The 19696-nt window shown below is 34.7% G+C and overlaps 1 non-coding gene across 1 annotated transcript; it reads right to left on the reverse strand.

Annotated features, from left to right (window-relative positions):
• Positions 1-18146: 18146 nt before the first annotated feature.
• Positions 18147-18220, reverse strand: TRNAR-UCG (transfer RNA arginine (anticodon UCG)). Its single transcript has one exon. It is a non-coding gene; the product is annotated as a tRNA-Arg (tRNA).
• Between the last annotated feature and the right edge of the window lie 1476 nt (positions 18221-19696).

Raw genomic sequence — 19696 nt, forward strand, 5'->3', positions numbered from 1 at the left:
ACATTCAGTACATACACATACAAGGAAAAATTACACTGAAACATCAACGCTCAAGAAAACACTCGTGCTCTCTAAATCTTCACGAAGCTTTTGCTTATAACGTGAATCACTTTGTTCTTACTATTGTAACACTTGCTTATCTTAGGAGCACTCTAGATTACATAAATCTTTTATCAATTGTTTGTTTATTTCCTCAAGTGACTCTGTGTAGTCTGTATACTTGAGAGGACTAAGAGATATTTCTCTTAGACGTTGTTTGTAATCAATCTTTCAAGATTAGTGGATTAAGTCCTTGTTGAAGGCGAAATCACCTTGGCCGGGTGGACTGGAGTAGCTTTGTGTTATAAGCGAACCAGTATAAAATCATTGTGTGTTTTTCATTTTGAAAAAGCGCTTATTTTCCAAACAATTCAAACCCCCCCTTTCTTGTTTTTCTCACCTTCACTTATGATTGACCTAAGGTGTCTGCTTAGCCGCCCATGTTTGTTTCTTAATGGGGACATTATGCGTAGACACCTTCTTCTTAGGCCTACCTTGTGGGGTCTGGTTTGGGTAACCATGCAGCCTATAGCAGAAGGGTTTTATGTGACCGAATCTACCACAGTAATGACATCTCCATCTCTTGAATTTCTTCTTCTGATGATTGCTCATTCTGGTTCCTCGATGTTGAGACATTGTATGTGATTTCCCTTTGGATTTCTGAACTTTAGCCTTTGGGCGTGTGCGTTCAGCTGATGATATTTTCCAAAGGCCTAAACCAGAAGTGGTTCCAGACTTCTGTCCTATCTTCAGGATCTCTTCCAAGGTGTCAGATCCCTTATTCAACATTTTGATGGATTTGGTCATTTGGTCTAGCTTAGAGGTCAACAAAGAGATCTCACCCTTCAGACCCTCTATGACTTTCAGCTGCTCTAGTTTCTCAGCTTCCAGCTCTTTGATGAGTTTCTTATGCTTTTCTCCTTGGATACACACTTCTGCACTTTTAACACATAGTTCTTTATATGAGGCAGCAAGTTCATCCAAGGTGAGCTCATCTCCACTTGAGTTATCTTCTGAGGTGCAGACACTGGTCAGAGCAGTGACATGTTTGGCAGATTCTCCTTCAGATTCACTCTCAGTGTCTTCTTCTGACCAGGTGACAGATAGCCCTTTCCTTTGCCTCATGAGGAAGGTAGGGCAGTCAGCCTTAATATGACCATATCCTTCACACCCATGGCACTGGATTCCCTTGCCTTGGTTGAACTTTTCTTCAGAAGTTGATCTTTTCCTTATGTCAGACGGGATGTTCTTGACATTAGGTCTACCCTGTTGATCAAATTTCTTTATGAGCTTGTTGAACTGTCTCCCAAGCATGGCTAAGGCTTCTGATATACTTTCATCACCTTCAGTATATCCTGCTTCTGACTCCTCTTCAGCATTAGATACAAAAGCTACGCTTTTGTTCTTCTTTTCAGCCTTCTCACACAAGCCCATTTCAAAGGTTTGAAGAGAACCAATGAGCTCATCCACCTTCATATTGCAGATGTCCTGTGCCTCCTCTATGGTTGTGACCTTCATAGCAAATCTCTTAGGCAAGGACCTGAGAATCTTTCTTACAAGTTTCTCTTCAGCCATTTTCTCACCTAGTCCACCAGAGGTGTTTGCAATTTCAAGAATATTCATGTGAAAGTCATGAATAGTCTCATCCTCTTTCATCCTCAGATTTTCAAACTTGGTGGTCAGCATCTGAAGTTTGGACATCTTCACCTTGGAAGTACCTTCATGAGTTACCTTGAGGGTATCCCAAACTTCCTTAGCTAGTTCACAGTGGTGCACCAGCCTGAAGATGTTCTTACTGATTCCATTGAACAATGCATTCAAGGCCTTGGAATTTCCAAGAGCTAATGCCTCTTGCTCCTTGTCCCACTCTTCTTCAGGAATCTGCACACTGACTCCATCTTCACCTGTCCTCATTGGACATTCCCATCCTTTGTTGACAGCTCTCCAGACTTTGCTATCTAGAGACCTTAAGAAGGCTATCATACGAGGCTTCCAGTCATCATAATTAGAGTCATCCAACATGGGTGGTCTATTTGAGTGTCCTATATCCTTGTCCATGGTACTAAAAAGTAACTTCCCTAGATCTCACCCAGAAATTCACAGGCAGGGTGCCTGCTCTGATGCCAATTGAAATTCTAGTTATTAGAATTTAGATGTCACACGGGTTGTTATGACATCCAATTCTGCACAGACAGGAATTATGCAGAACTTAAACGTAAGTGCAGTAAATAACACAAGTAATTGTTTACCCAGTTCAGTCCAACATGACCTACATCTGGGGGCTACCAAGCCAGAGAGGAAATCCACTATTAGTAGTATCAATTCAAAGCTAAACTCACCCGTTTACAACTTATCACTTAATCCCTACCCAATGCAATTTCAATCTTACACTAAGATCAGAGTTCCTACTCACTTCCCCTCAATCACCTCAGTGATTACTACCTTTAATCAATATTAAAGACAATTTGAAGTCACACTTCAAACAACTCTTGATTGTGCTTCACAGCTTTAATCAAGATACACAGCACTCACGCTTAAAAGCTTTGAGCGACACAACACTTACAACTCAATGAACACCTTATGCCACAACAATCATCTACTTGATAATGGCTTGGCTTACAAGATACGTCTAATACAAGACTCACAAAAATACAGCTGTGAAGTATGATGGACACACAAAATCTTCACGCCTCAAAATCCCCGAAACTGAATGAAGGAACGCCTTCCTTTTTATATTGCAGTACCTGGGCTTTTGCACTTGTATTCTCCTGAATTTAAGGTCACGCGAGTTCCCATAAATTCAATATCTAGGTTACTAACAAATAGGCTATTTGTTAGGTTCATTAAATGTAACTTGGTTGTTGATTTCCTGGTTTTTCTCTAAGCTGTTGACTTCCTGAAGAATAGCCCAAGAAAAGCTGAAACAGAAAACTGAACAACCTACAATATAGCATATGCTGTCAGGAATGAATGTCACGACATTCAGCTTGACATCAAGGTCCATATATTGAGTCTGTTTTTCCAGAAAACAGACTGTACAATTTTGCTGACCTGTACATGATCAAAATGACCATACTACAGTAACAGCTTACATTAATAAATGTTAAGGTGTCCAATTTAACATTTACACAGTTGGCCTTAAGTTAGTTCTGTTATTCTCTTGAAGAACAAACTAAGTAACATGCTGAAGTATAGCAGAACACCACTCTGTCTAATGTTCAGTATATACTGTCCATGATGAATGTCATAACATCCAGTTTGACATTCATACATTAGGCCTTATGCCAGATCTGGTTCTTCCTTGATAACCAGACTGCAAATGAATACTGAGCTCTAACAGAACACCAGTTGTTCTATTCCTCAGTAGCTACTGACAGGAATGAATGTCACAGTCTCCAGTTTGACATTCAATAAATCATGTATTAGCTAATCCTGCAGTAACTACTCAAGTGTGTCATGACATCAGTCAAGACATCAGAGTACAGTTAGATATTCTAACCTACAATGCAGTCACACATACATACCATGTCATGACATCAGTCAAGACATTAGAATCCAGCTAGTGTTTTACCATATAATGCAGCCAATTAAACACCTACAATATGAAATGCAATATGACTCTGGTGACTACATGACACACACAAATGATCCGGATAAATAAAGCTCATTCACTACGCCAAAAACTGGAATAGACAGCGCACCTTAGAGGGCGCTTTATTACAAAAGCGCTCTCTAAAGTGAAGCGAAAAATAAGGAGCAATAGACAGCGCACTTTAGAGGGCGCTTTTGTAACAAAGCGCCCTCTAAGGTGAAGCAAAAAAATAAGGAGGAGATAGAGGGACAACAATACATGGCGCTTTTTAGAAAGCGCCCTCTAAGGTTACCCTTAGAGGGCGCTTTTAATAAAGCGCTGTTATAAGTCCATGTGCATTTCCAGCTTATAAAGCGCTTCTGGAAAGCCTTAGAGAGCGCTTTCATAAGCGCCCTCTTAGGCCCCCTTTAGAGGGCGCTTTGTTTCCACAAGCGCCCTCTAAGGTGAAACGAAAAAATAAGGAGGAGATAGAGGGACAACAATACATGGCGCTTTTTAGAAAGCGCCCTCTAAGGTTACCCTTAGAGGGCGCTTTTAATAAAGCGCTGTTATAAGTTCATGTGCATTTCCAGCTTATAAAGCGCTTCTGGAAAACCTTAGAGAGCGCTTTCATAAGCGCCCTCTTAGGCCCCCTTTAGAGGGCGCTTTTTTTCCACAAGCTCCCTCTAATGTCCCCTTTAGTAAACATTAAAATTATAACATACTGTGCGTTTTGTTATTTTCGTTCTTTTTCACGTTAGGGTTCTAAGGCGTTTTCCTTCCACCTCTGTTAGATCTACATTATTACTACGCGTTTCCTCCTTCTACCAATCAAAGGTACACGCTTTTCCCAATTTCTGTTTTATGTTATTGCTTTGTTTTAGCTTTGCCCAATTTCTGTTTTACATTATTACTGCGCGTTTCCTCCTTCTACGTTTGTTTCGACCATGATAGCGCATGCAATAGGAAATTGGCGGTTGGTTTTTAGTGACCATGATAGCGCATGCAATGGGACTACATTACCCAGTAGTTAGGGTTATACGACCTATGAACATATGATTTTGTGTCAATACCAGTATCATTAGAAACCTAGGTCCGAATGTGTTTGAACTCTTCTGAAATTGTTTTTTGTTTATTCTAATTAGTAATGGATAATACATGGATGTCTTCCAATCGATTGTCGAGAGAGTACGAGAATGGGGTATCAGAATTCGTTAAGTTTGCCGTTGCGCACGCCGAAGACCCCAGTAGAATGATATGTCCTTGCTTGGGTTGTTGTTATGGGAAACGGGTTGACGCAGTTCAGTTGACATCGCATCTAATGAGGCATGGAATTGATCGAAGTTATACATGTTGGAATTTGCATGGTGAGAAAAGTAACGAGAATGTTGAACCGGGGGATAGTACAACCTATGCCTCAAACTATAGTGGCGCAGATACATACGATTGTGATCGAGTTGAAGAGATTGCAGAAGCACTTGAAGGAGATCTTAAGGATTGTCCCGAAATGTTTGAGAGGTTGGTAAGTGATGCAGAGAAACCTTTGTATGATGGTTGCACTAAATTCACAAGATTGTCTGCGGTATTAAAGTTGTACAACTTAAAGGCAGGCAATGGGTGGTCGGATAAAAGTTTCACAGAGTTATTAGCCCTTTTGAAAGATATGCTTCCTGAGGATAATGTTCTTCCCAATCGAACATATGAGACCAAAAAGATGTTGTGCTCTATTGGCATGAGCTATGATAAGATACATGCATGTCCAAACGATTGTGTTTTGTTTCGAAATGAGTATGCATCGTTAAATGAGTGTCCTAAATGCGGTGTCTCGCGATATAAGAACAAGTTGTCTCTAGCAAAAGTCTTGTGGTATTTTCCTGTTATTCCGAGATTTAGACGCATGTTTCGTAGTGAAACCGATTCAAGACACTTGACCTGGCATGCAGATGAAAGAATTATAGATGGAAAGTATCGACATCCGGCAGATTCACCACAGTGGTTGAAAATTGATAATGATTATCCTGAATTTGGAGAAGAATCAAGAAACCTTCGCTTGGCATTATCTACTGATGGAATGAACCCACACGGTATCCAGAGTATCTCACACAGTACATGGCCTGTGATTATTATGATTTATAACCTACCTCCATGGCTATGTATGAAGCGTAAGTACATGATGTTGTCTATGTTGATTTCTGGACCTAAACAACCAGGGAATGACATAGACGTGTACTTGAAGCCCTTAATCGAAGATTTAAAGATTTTGTGGGAGACCGGTGTGGAGGTTTATGATGGATATAGGAAAGAAAGTTTCAACTTGAGGGCGATGTTGTTTGGCACAATTAATGATTTTCCAGCATACGGAAATCTATCAGGGTATAGCATAAAAGGTCAATGTGCGTGTCCTATTTGTGAAGATAAAACAGATTGGAAGCGCTTGGAGTTTGGTCAGAAGAATGTCTTTCTCGGTCATCGGAGATTCTTAAATTCAAATCATCACTACCGTGGATGGAGAAAGGCGTTCAATGGAGAGACAGAACAAGGCAGAGCTCCACCTGTATTGACGGGTGATCAAATTTTTGAAAAGGTGAAAGATTTGGATACTCAGTTTGGCAAGCCTTTTGCCCACACACTTGTCAAAAGTGGGTGGAAGAAGAGGTCAGTTTTTTTTGAATTGCCGTATTGGAAGTCCTTGTATGTGAGACATTTTCTTGATGTTATGCATATTGAAAAAAATGTTTTTGAAAGTGTTATTGGCACGTTACTCAATATACAAGGAAAGTCTAAGGATGGCCTTAAGGCAAGAAAGGACTTGATAGCGATGGGAATAAGAACTGAATTAGGACCCTTGAAGAAAGGAAAACGAACCTATCTACCTCCTGCTGCTTATACTCTATCTAGAAAGGAGAAAAAAACATTGTGTAAGTTTCTAAGTGAAGTTAAAGTTCCAGAAGGGTACTCTTCAGATATTAGAAGACTTGTGTCTATGAAAGACCTCAAGTTAAAGAGTTTAAAGACCCATGATTGCCATGTTATAATGGAACATTTTCTCCCAATAGGTATACGTTCTATTCTTCCAGAAAAAGTAAGAAGCTCTATAACTAAGTTGTGTTCTTTCTTCAAGTCAATTTGCAGTAAGGTGATCAATCCTGCGATCTTACCAATGTTGCAAAAAAAAATCGTTATTACTTTGTGTGAGCTTGAAATGTTTTTTCCTCCATCATTTTTTGACATAATGGTACATCTAGTTGTTCATCTTGTGAAAGAGACACAATTGTGTGGACCAGCTTATATGAGATGGATGTACCCTGTTGAACGTTATATGAAAATATTAAAAGGGTACGTGAAGAACCGAAGTCGACCAGAAGGTTGTATGGTTGAAAGATACATTGTTGAAGAAGCGATTGAGTTTTGTACTGAATATTTGTCTAATGTTCAGTCAATCGGACTCCCCAAGTCTCAGCTTGTCGAAAAGAAAGAAGGAAAAAATATAATTGGAAATAAAATCGTGGCAGTATCAAGGGTCGAACGGGATCAAGTGCATTTGTATGTTCTGCACAATGAGAATGAGGTTGAGTCGTATGTTGAAATTCACAAGGATGTTCTCCGAGGTTTAAATCCCAATAGAAATGAAAATTGGATAGTACGAGAGCACAATCGATGTTTTATACCTTGGTTTAAGGATCATATTTATCCAAAGTATTATTCAGATCCCGCTTCAATAACAGAAAGGTTGAGATGCTTAGCATATGGTCCAAGTTTCCATGTTTTTTCTTATAGCGCATACGCGATTAATGGATACACATTTTATACCAAAGAACAAGATGATAAAAGTACTATGCAGAATAGTGGTGTCACCGTGGTAGCTGAAGCAATGCACATATCAAGTGTGAAGGACTTAAACCCCAAATTTGCAAATCTGTCGTATTTTGGTGTTATCGAGCGCATTTGGGTGTTTGATTATGAGAAGTTTCAGATTCCTATATTTGGTTGCAAGTGGGTTGAAAATAATAACGGCATTCGAATGGATAAGTCAGGATTTTTGCAAGTGGATCTTAATAGGGTGGGATACAAAGATGAGTCTTTTATTCTAGCCTCTCAAGCTAGACAAGTGTTCTATGTCAATGATCCGAAAAGTACGAAATGGTCTATAGTTCTTTTTTCCAACAAAGTAATTGATGAAAACACTGGAGATCAAGGTGATATTGATGTTGAGATTGAATCGTTTACCAGAAATGATCAAGATGAGAATATTATATCAAATGATTCATATATTAGAAATGATCATAATGAGGGTATTTGGATCAATCCAACCGTCTGTGTTGTTAAGAGACATGTAGAACATATTCCAACCAAGAAAAGAAAGAGAACTTAGTGAAAAAGGTACAGGTCAAATGATTTTAATTGTTTTCTTTATTACAGGTAAAATGACTTTTATGATTTTAATTGTTTTTACATTTGTCATCTGATTTTAATTGTTTTCTTTATTACAGGTAAAATGGTTATTATGAAGTCAATCATTCGTGCAAGAGACAAGGGTGTAAAATTTGAAGTACATTGGAGTGCTGAAGACCAACTAATTTTTTTTCATCAGGCTTGTGTCTCAATAGAGGATGGGTATCTACCTAAAGTTACTTTTGTAGTGGTCCAAAAGAGACATCACACCCGTCTCTTTCCTGTCAACCCCAAAGAGACCGATAGAAGTGGAAATATTATGCCAGGTTTTTTCAATATATTTCTCAACGCAACTGGTATATATTATCATTTGAATTTATCACTTTTTGCTGATTTTGTTGTTCTAAATTGTCAAAGGAACCGTGGTAGACACCAGCATTTGTCACCCTAGGGAATTTGATTTTTACCTTAACAGCCATGCAGGAATTCAGGTAATATTAGCTATGTCATTTAACTTTATGCCATTGTTTACTATTTGTTGCTCAATCGCCTTTTGACAGTTCTGTGTTATTTGCATTTGGACGTGTTCTTTTTGCAGGGGACTAGTCGACCAACGCATTATCATGTGCTGTATGATGAAAATAAATTCACTGCAGACCAGCTATAGAGTTTGACCAATAACTTGTGCTACACGTAATGATATGATTTGCTTTTTTAATCTTAATTAATGTTTTCTAAACTTGTACTGTTTTCATTTAATTTTAGAAGCCTTCTGATACTATTTTTTTCCATTCAGTTATGCGAGGTGTACTCGATCTGTCTCAATAGGTTTGTTACTCGATTCCCTTTGCTTGTTTTTGTTTTAGGCTATACAAAACTTTAGTTTAACAAAAATGTTATCTTGTATGCAGTTCCTCCTGCCTATTATGCACACTTGCTATTATTCACCATGGGTGGATGGGCGTTATTTTGTTTAGTATTGGTTAGAACTACTAGACAGCTTTTGGATACAGTGGTCACTGGGTGTTGGTTACTATGGATCTTTCGAGACTAATAGTGTATTATCTCGATTCGTTATCGGGTGATTGGAGTAAATATCCGAGTATGAAGAAGACGGTTGACGCGTAAGTGAAATTCCCCTAAATATTCGTGTGTATTTGTATATTTAATTATGTCTGTCAGATATTTCATCTAATTTGTTACTAAATCATGAATATGTTTTATTCTCTTAATTGTAGTACTTTGAGGAATACAAATCTTACTCAAGAGCTCATTTGGATGAAATGAAGGATGAATTGTGTCAATTCATTGTTGATCAAAGAATCATATAGCTAGGTTGTATATTGTTGTACATATATGTATGGAATGTTGTTGTTGTATGTTGTTGTTGTATATATGTTGTATATTGTTGTTGTACTTTTACTAAATCATGAATATGTTGTTGTATATTGTTGATCAAAGAATCATATATTAATGTTGTATATATGGAGGATTAATGTTGTATATAAATGGATTCATGTTGTATATATCAATGGATTAATGGTGTATAACATTGGATTAAAGGATGAAATCAATATGAATTTTACACTTTTGCAGCATTCGAACAGGTTACCAATTAAATATCCACTGTTTTTCAAACAAATTTTTTTAAAATAACTAACACTTTAGAGGGCGCTTTGTCCAGAAAGCGCCCTCTAAACACTTTACATTGACAACTTTAGAGGGCGCTTTTTCCTGAAAGCGCCCTCTAAACACTTTACATTGACAACTTTAGAGGGCGCTTTTTCCTGAAAGCGCCCTCTAAACACTTTACATTGACAACTTTAGAGGGCGCTTTTTCCAGAAAGCGCCCTCTAAGGTGTCCCTTTATGGACCACTCTAGAGGGCGCTTTTTTCTGAAAGCGCACTATAATGTGGCCACTTTAGACAGCGCTTTCTCCAGGAAAACAAAGCGTTGTCTTTACCTATGCCAGCGCCACTTTAGAGGGCGCTTAAAAGCGCTGTTATAGGCAAAAATAAGCGCCCTCTTTTCCCTTATTTGGCGTAGTGATTCCAATGAGAAACTGCCACACAGGCTCCTGCCACAAAGGCCGAAAAACGTCAAACTTGCCACAAAGGCCGAAGGCGTCAATCTTGCCACAAAGGCCGAAAGTGTCAATCTTGCCACAAAGGCTACTGCCACAAAGGCCGAAAGCGTCAACTTGCCACAAAGGCTTAACACAATAAAACCTATATACATCCTATATGATGCATGTCTCAATTATATAAGAAACCATTCTCAAAAAATACAGGTGACTAGAGACTACTAAAAACGTGTCCTTATCATTATCTATTTTTATTTTCCTTTGATTTTTATAAACTAGTCATCAATAGAGAGATATAATCTTCACAAGTTTTAGGACAATATAATTATATTCATAATATCTATACATTTTGTCACAATATAGTTATATTTATAATATCTATAAATTTTGTGATAACATTATTATATAGGTATCAACTTAATAATATACTACAAATAATTTTTTTCCCAAAATATATGGTGGACAAAATAAAGAATAAATAAACATGCAGCAATCTAAATCAATACCACCAAGATCAAAATGAAACTTCGCACTTAAATAATATACTTCATTCTTATAGATAAATAATTAATAAAACTATCATCACAGGACATATAATATGAATTCTTTTTTTATTGATTCATTTTAGTATAAACTGTAAAATTTCTATAACCAAATTAATAATAATAATAATTAAGCCATATTTTCTCACACATTTGTTTTTGGTACAAATTGTTTTACTACATCTACTGTACCTCTACGTTCAATCATTTCTCCCATCTATTTCATTTTGAGAAGGTTAATATTATCGTGGATTAAGGTATGGTGTCTTGGAATGAGTTCCATTTTTATTAAAGACAAATGAAGAAATCTAACTAGATCATGAGAAAAATGAATAGCTCTTACATTACCATACTGGAAACTTTTATATGCATACTCAATTTTAATTGTTTATCAATATATGAAAATATACATGTATCCATTAACATATTATATCTCATAAACAAGTTACATAGCTAATCAAATGCAAGATAAAAATATATTGAAAACATAATCAATTAAATTTAACAAGATCAACAACATGCAACTAATATATGAATCAAATGAATATATATATATAGTTAGATAATAATACCTCTTTTTGTTTATTTTGATTTTTTTTATTAGATAAATGTTTCACTATCATTTTACAATATTGTCCTATGTAGCATGAGTGTATGGGGGAAAAGCCCTTACCTTGTGCGCTTTCTAACTTTGAACGATCAAGTGCTTAGTGCTCCTTTTTATTAAAAATTTCCGTAGAAATGCCCAAGATAAGTGGTAGTAAAAAGAGAGTGATGATTTTGTTTGTGTATTTTTTCTTTTCACATGTGAGATGAGATGAACTTGTGAGTATTTATAGGAGTGGAAGTTGGGAAATAAGAGGAATATGAGTGGCTCCTAATAAAAGAAGCACTAGAGAAAACTAATCAATTAGTTATAAGTTTTAGGATAGTGGAATGTGTATAGTATCATTTTATTAAGTTGATTCAATATTACTTTATTCTAACTATTCAATTCCCAGTGCTCATAACACACTTATCTAGAATTGATCATTCTCACTCAAATGATATTTCACATTACTTTTATATACACATGTTATGTATCCTTTTGTTTTCCCCACTCATAATTATCATAATTCAAATAATAGTATATGCACTACTTAATTCCTTAAAACTTAAATTAGAAAATAATAAGACACATATTCTTTTATTTTAGACCTATTGAATATATTAATTCAAACTTAATTTATGAAATGCTACTAACAATAACAAATATATTTTTAAATTTTAGATTGTTTATTTTTCCTTAAACTAATGAATTATTTATTCATTTATTATAGTCACACTAAATTGGATAATTTAAATAAATGGATAAAATATAAGATTTTACTTATTTAAATAGAATAGAGAATTACAATCCTTGCTAAATTAACTATCTTAAGTGAATAAAATATTTGATTTCATTAACTGATAATTTAGTTAAAATAGAGAGTGCAATAAACCACTAAATCAACCACTTAAAAAATATATGGTTCCAATTATTTAATTAATCAAATAGGATATTATGATTAACCATTTAAATAAAATAAATAACTAAATAACTAGATGAGTCTAGTTAATTACTTAAAATAGAGGGTGTTACAAGGTGTTTGATTATGGTGTGGGGTCTTATCGTAATATCTCTCTTATGAGAATTTTGTTTTGGTTCCGAGTTAAACCAATTTAAAAACTTGTGTTTGGTTGTTGAGGTGAACCTAGTAAAACCTATGGTTGGGGTGAAGGTCTCTATAATTAAATTTCATGTTTGTTTTGTGAGCTTAGCCTCGTGTTAAAAGCTCTAGCTTGGTTCGAGATTGTCCTGATGGTAAAATATCTTATTGGTTAGGAGGTCTCCGTAGTAAAAAGTAATGTTTGATTTGGAGGATAGCTAGTGTAAAACTCTAGCATGTTTGTAAGGAGGTTTATGGGCAAACACATACAAAAAGATCACATGATAGTGGAAACTCTTAAGAAGAAATTCTTGTGGGAGAGGAGTAGGCAAAGTGGTTTGGCCAAACCTCTATAAATCTCTGGTGCATCTTTCTCTTCCCTTATTTTTTTATATTTTAGTCATTTATTTACTCCCGTTGCATTTCATTCTTACTATTATGCTTTTCCTTATTCCACTGCTTATTCCTTGTTTGTTTTACAATTCTGTTTCAAACTCTGAATTTATTAAAGATTTTTTTTAACATTGTTTTTCCAACTAATACAATTCACTCTTGCCCCCTGTGTTTGGAATCACTTGTCTAATAGTCCTTTCATATGCCATTTGGTGAAATGACTATCACTTTAGACAATGTTTATTGCCTTCTTCACCTTCTGATTGGGGGTGATTTCTAGGATTCCCTACCAAGTATAAGCAAATAAGTTATTGTTAATATTGCTCTTAACCTTCAGGGAGTGACCTTAGAAGAGGACGCATGAGAGGTTTGTGCTTTTGGGGGTCCATATTACAGACAAAAGTGAGCATACTTTATTTGAGTGTCATCGAGGTCTTGATTAATTTAATTATATTTCAATTACGTATATGTTAATGTGGGTCAATTGCACTATTTTTTATGACAAGAGATTTACTATTGTAGAGGCAAAATATCTATAATTTTAGGAACTTGTTAGCGTATGGAAGATATAATTAAGGCGTAGCTACTTTGGTCACGTTGTACTGATTTTTAGGAGACAACTCTATGTTTACCTACAAGCAGTTTGACAGATACTCCACTCTGCTACAAATATTTTTTTGAATATTTTTGTTTTTTTACTTTTATATATGTATTTATTCGCTTATTATTGTAAAAGTGTTGGATACATGAGTATTTTTCTACTATTGGTAAGAGAGCAGAGAGTCGGATCCCAACAAGCAGTTGTGGACTTCCTCGGGCTATGAGATGAGCGTATAAGAAAAGATCACTGAAGTTTGATGAGTTGAGGAGTGTTTTGGATGAACTAACACTTATTGATGTCATATGGCTCTCATTCGAGACTCATAGATAAGAGTGGCCCTTTGATTATATATGTCTATATATGGGTGTCTTAGATGGTGCGGGGAAATTGTTCCATACTTGCATCACAGGTGCATACGTCACTTTGGGTTTAGACAGTATATACCTCCTCCATATCCTGATTATAACACACATGATGTTGATGTTGAGTGGATTGATTACCATTCCAATGTGCATGAGGTGGTTGGTTAAGGAGTTGTGGCTAGCACTCCATATGAATTTGATGTTGGACACTTGGAGTGGTATTATAGAGTTTCACATCCTCGGTTGGTACTACCCCTTCAGTACATATACATAAAAGTGTCTTTCCATGTCTATGATACAACACCGTCATATTTGAGGTTGTCATTGACTGCCTCCTCGCTTCATTGTTATGTCCATCTAGTAGGTGTTTATATGGATAACCTTGAGTTTACAGACTTATTTTGAGCATTACACTTAGCTCAGGGTAGTCCATTAGATTAATTTATTTATGTATTATTATTTTGAAACTTATGTATTATTACTTTTCGTTTATGTATGTATTATTATTTTGAGATTTATGTATTATTATTTTTAGCATCTAAAATAATATAATTTCAATACAATCCAAGAAAATATAACATACATAAAACTATTCTAATCTAACAATGTTTGACATTACATGCGCTATGTGCGTAAGCTGTTATCAATGTTGTAGTCGTCTAGAAAATCCTAAGATCCAAGATGTTGCTTCTGGGGATTTCCATTTTATTCTAATTCAATGTGATTTATGGAAATGGAAATCCTTGCTTCATTTTTACTTCATTAAAATAAATTACGTCAAAATTAACATTTACTTCAAAGGTAAGGAAGTAATTTAAGAAACATAAATACATAACTACCTGAACCCAATGATTTTGATTTACAAAACCAATGCAATAAATTGATAAGTGGTTTTTGCATCGCTCTTTCTAGTAGTTTTTCTTTAGTATTTTACTGCATTTTGTTCGTTTTCCTTTCATTTGTCATGTTTTATGCTTTGGTTTGTGTTTTATCATGAATTATAGGGTGTAATGAGCACTCATGCAAAGAAGGATTAAAGACAAGAGAAACAGAGCAAAACAGAAATTTTGCAAATTTCTCTGAGACAAGGTCAGAGGGCTTCTATGGGAACCCGTAGCAACTGCTACGGGCCATAGTAGCATGGCCCCCAAGCCACCTTTTTATTTATTAATTTTGAAGCAAGATGGTAGTGACCTGCTACAGACCGTAGCAGGGAGGCGAGAGAAAAGTCCAATTTTGTTTTGTTTCATTAAATGGGAAGATCTCATCTTAATCATGACTCTTAGGTTTGATTGGATATGAATAAAATCTGAGTGATTTTCATTAGCTAAGCTTCAATTGGAAAAATCCCAATTTTGTCTACAAATAATCTTTACACAATTTTACCAAAGTTGAAGTACTTCCAACTCCGTCTTACAAACAATATGTACTCGACTTTGTCAAAGTCTTCCATGGAGTATAATGAAACTCTCCTCTTGATGGTTAAATCAGCTTCTAAACTGCATTCAAGAAATTATTTATGCACTTGTTGCAAACAATAAACCTTACACAAAAACATTAGATACGCTAATGTACCACTAGTCTCCCTCGAACACTCTATTTAGAGATAAAAGTCCACAACACTGGATAAGAACTAAGATTGAAGATGATGAATAATGCCAAATAAACTCTCTCTCTCTCTCTCTATCTCTCTCTCTCTCTCTCTCTCTCTCTCTCTCTCTCTCTCTCTCTCTCTCTCTCTCTCTCTCTCTCTCTCTCTCTCTCTCTCTCTCTCTCTCTCTCTCTCTCTCTCTCTAATTCACAAGATAGAACATACACAAAGGTTATCTCATGTTTCTAGATGAATGGTCTTATATCTTGAAGGTTATCATGAGCTTGATCAATAATGAATCATTACAAGATTGATCAACTTTCTTTCTCTGGTTTTTCTCAACAACAAAGTTACACACACAATGTAACAAAAAGAGAAATATAGTTTCATGGATTACACTCAAGAAGTTGCTCTTCAAACAAGAGAAAGATACAAAGGTGCTAGAAATAGACACACTAGAGAAGGAAAGACAAATTGAAATTTTCTATCAGAGAGTTTCATCAAATATTTCATCATGAAAAAGTTCATAATGAGGCTTTCTTTCATTTTTTGTTTGGATCAAAGAAATAACTATTTAAATCTAAGGTGAAAACTTGGAATTTTGAGGTTATGATTTAAGTCATAATGTGTTGTGATTCGAGTCACTTGTAATGTATGATTTAAATCAAATATTCCATTCTTGCTTTCAAAGAAGGTTATGATTATAGTCAAGTTCTTCTTGTGATTTGAATCAAATCACTCAGCACCAAAATCCAATTTTCACAACTTGCGTGATTTGAGTCATACAATGTATATGATTCGAATTAAATAACTTAACACCTTGATTCAAGTATTTTTAACTTGTGATTCAAGTAATACTTAATGAAACGACAAAAACCAACTTGCTAGGCTCAAAAGGACCATAGACCAACATTCTAGTTTATTGAATAATGAGAGGATTAAGGTACAAGTCTAAATAGCCAAAGCGAACATAGTACAATTCAAATGCAAATGAATTACAAACACGCGAATAATTAAATATTGAACAAATTACAAACTCGCGAATAATCAAATAAAATATATCCACAAATTAACAAAAATATCAAAACAAAAAGGCGCTGAATTGGTTCTAATATGTTCAGGAAATTGAGCAATGAACTGGTTCTGAGATGATTGCTTCTTAGAAGAGTGCTTTTGATATGATTGATTCTGATAAGACTGAGATATCCGTAACATTCTCAAAATATCGCTCTTGCAAGGACAAGAGTATATGTTTGAGTGGAACATGAAGCTTTGTCAAATCAACAGCATGTTATCGCTCATCTGAACTTAGACAACCAACAAACACATTACCTTCAAATCTATCTGGTAAATCGTGGTTGTAAAGTTCATATTTTACATCAATCTTCCATCTTGAACCATCTTTAGACAGTGTTAATCTGATTTTAAATGGACAACCACATTTTTTAGTAGCACATTGTGTTGCATTACCCGCTTCCTTATATTTTCCACCTTTATCACAATCAACAATTACCTTGTTATTTCTCCATCTCTTTTCTATTTTGGCATCTGAACGAGTAATGATGATAGTCATTTTATGTATTGTGCATCAAATTTCTATATAGTTGAGACTGCATCAGCTGTATCTACACATATATGATTTGTATTGCATTTATGTAAAGTGATCTCCATATCTGCTAAACATAAAATAAAAAAATTAAAATGCATATTGGATAAATTATAGGTAAGTTAACTGATGAACAAACATAAAAATAATCAAAAGACTTATAACCAAGTTAGCGTTAAAAATTATAATACCGAATAACTATGATGTAAGTTATACGATTAACAAACCACCATACTAGAATACTTGAAAACAAATTATTCGATGGAAGAAACCACGTATCAAATGTCTTTATGCAAAATTCTTTGATACATTAGTGTAGGGATACACCACTGAAGGGGTAGAGATTCTCTCAATTTTAAAAAAATTAATTAAGATGATAAAAGTTAAATAATAGATTATTTAATATGTGAAAAAGAAGAAAACAATAGAATTAGAATATTTTAAAAATTGTACGGGTGGAGGATAACAATTGAATGAAGGAAAATTTCATTCTATTTAATAGTTGCATTTTAGGCCAAACCTCTTATGCTAGTATTTTTTTTCCTGAAGATGCATTAATGTAGGATTCTTTTCAAATATTTAATGTATAATTTCTTTTTTTATACAAAAGTTGTGTAATATTTTTTAATATTCCAAAGAAATACATGATTCTTTTCAAATATTTAATGTATAATTTCTTTTTTTATACAAAAGTTGTGTAATATTTTTTAATATTCCAAAGAAATACATGTTTTATTTTATTATTTAAATATAAATTTAATTAAAATATACTTTCAATGAAAAATAATTTTATACAATTAATTAATCATAGATGTTAGATATTAAAAAAAAATTGATTTTTATTGTAAATATCTATAAAATAATGATGAAGAAGAATTGAGGGTGTAAAAAATTTTATATTGATAATGTATAAAAATTTAATCTTTTTAAATATTTTATAATAAAATAAAATAAAATTTACATCCATATAAATAAAAAAGTGGTACTAAATACTAAGAGAAATCGATATTTATCAACTCTGTAAAACCGAATATTAAATAGACAACATTAAATTTTACTCTATTTAAGATCACTTGTTTCCCTTCAATCAATTCAAACGGTTTCCAAAATAGTTCAATTTTATAATAAACGCGTATTACATAATAAATACCGCGGTACCTTAAAATTCTCATATTTGAATTTCCGGATTCGATTCTCGGATACGGAATAAATGTTTTAAGAATTGTTTTGTTTATTTATGAGACGAAAATGAAATAAGGAAAACTAAAAACAAGTAACGACCACAGTGGGAGTCGAACCCACGACCTTTTGATCCGAAGTCAAACGCGCTAATCCACTGCGCTATGCGGTCTTGATATTTATTTAAAAGACTAATTATTAAAGAACTTTTCTTTGATACCACCTTTGATTCTACTTACATATCCATCGTAGAAAAAACAGTGAACTATGCACATGGCCAACCCAAGAAAAAGGCTGTGTCCATAGAAAACATTTTACTAAGCGAAAAGGTTTTATATTCTATTATTCTTATTTAACATAAATATTATTTTTTTAAAAAAAAAAAATTGTTGAGAGGAAGGGTTGGGGCAGAAAAAAAAATTATAGTCAAATTAATCTCGAAATTGAGGATCCTACATCATCAGTATGAATTAAATATCTAAATAATTTTAGGAAAATCTTCTTCACTAGTAGCCACATACTTTACCAATGCATATGTATAATAGTTGACTTCTCTATACGTGTGAGACGTTTTAACCTCTCAAATCTTATGTATAAGTCATCATATACGACTTAAGAAGGAAAAACTATCCATACCCAAAGCATTACCTGATTTTGTCAAACCAACGACAATGCTGGAATCCACTTGTAATTCTACTTTAGAAAATCCCATCTCTATAACAAGATGAAGCCATTCATACACTCTCCAAAGTTCTGTCCTCACCACACTGCAAATGCCAAGATGCTTGGCAAAACCTCCTAGGCATTCACATTTGTGCCTCTTATTATGCCTCTGCAACCTAATGCTCTACCACCTAAGCAAGATCCATCAATGTTGAGACTCACACAGTCCCTCTTTAGTGGCTTCCAACCCACCAAGCTGAAGATCTTATTCCTACCAACAATAATTGTGTTATTCTTCATGGTTTCCACATAGTCATTCATTCTACTATGTATATGCATTTCCAACGAGGAGGAAATATTATAATTATCATCATGGTACTCTTTATTCCTCCAAGTCCATGGACTATGGCATCCCACCGTCCAAAGACTGACCCAATACTTATTCACGCTAAGGTTAAGATTGATCCACTGGTAAAGCCCCAATATGAAGAAAAAAAATTATACTTGTTGGAACCATATGAACCCAAATGTGATAAACTTTGGCACGGTCCTGTAAAGCATGCAACGTCGTTTCCATGGCACTCCCACAACTCTTGCAATATGCTCCTCCAAGTCCTTTGAGACTTTTATAGTTGTTTGTTAATAATCGATCATGACTCATTAACGAAACAAAACTTCAAATTCTCTCATGCACTGTCAAGTTCCAAATCTTGATCCAACTCACTGTGTCCTTGATTGTGTCCATGCCAAAACGTCAGCTCGGGAGAGAAATATCTGTTAGAGATATGTAAGCCTATTAAATTTTGGACAAGTTGAAATTAAACATTCATGTAGAACATGTAAGAAAAACATACCATGTTAGTGGTGAAAAACTGTGTAAACTCTGTAGGGGAATCATCTGAATCTGAACCGCATAATTGAAGCATTTTGAACTATCGAATTTTTTAGAGTGTGCAAAAAATCCGGTGTACTGGTCTTTTACAAA

This window comes from Lathyrus oleraceus, chromosome 6 (assembly GCF_024323335.1).
Source record: "Lathyrus oleraceus cultivar Zhongwan6 chromosome 6, CAAS_Psat_ZW6_1.0, whole genome shotgun sequence".
NCBI classification, from domain to species: Eukaryota; Viridiplantae; Streptophyta; class Magnoliopsida; order Fabales; family Fabaceae; genus Lathyrus; species Lathyrus oleraceus.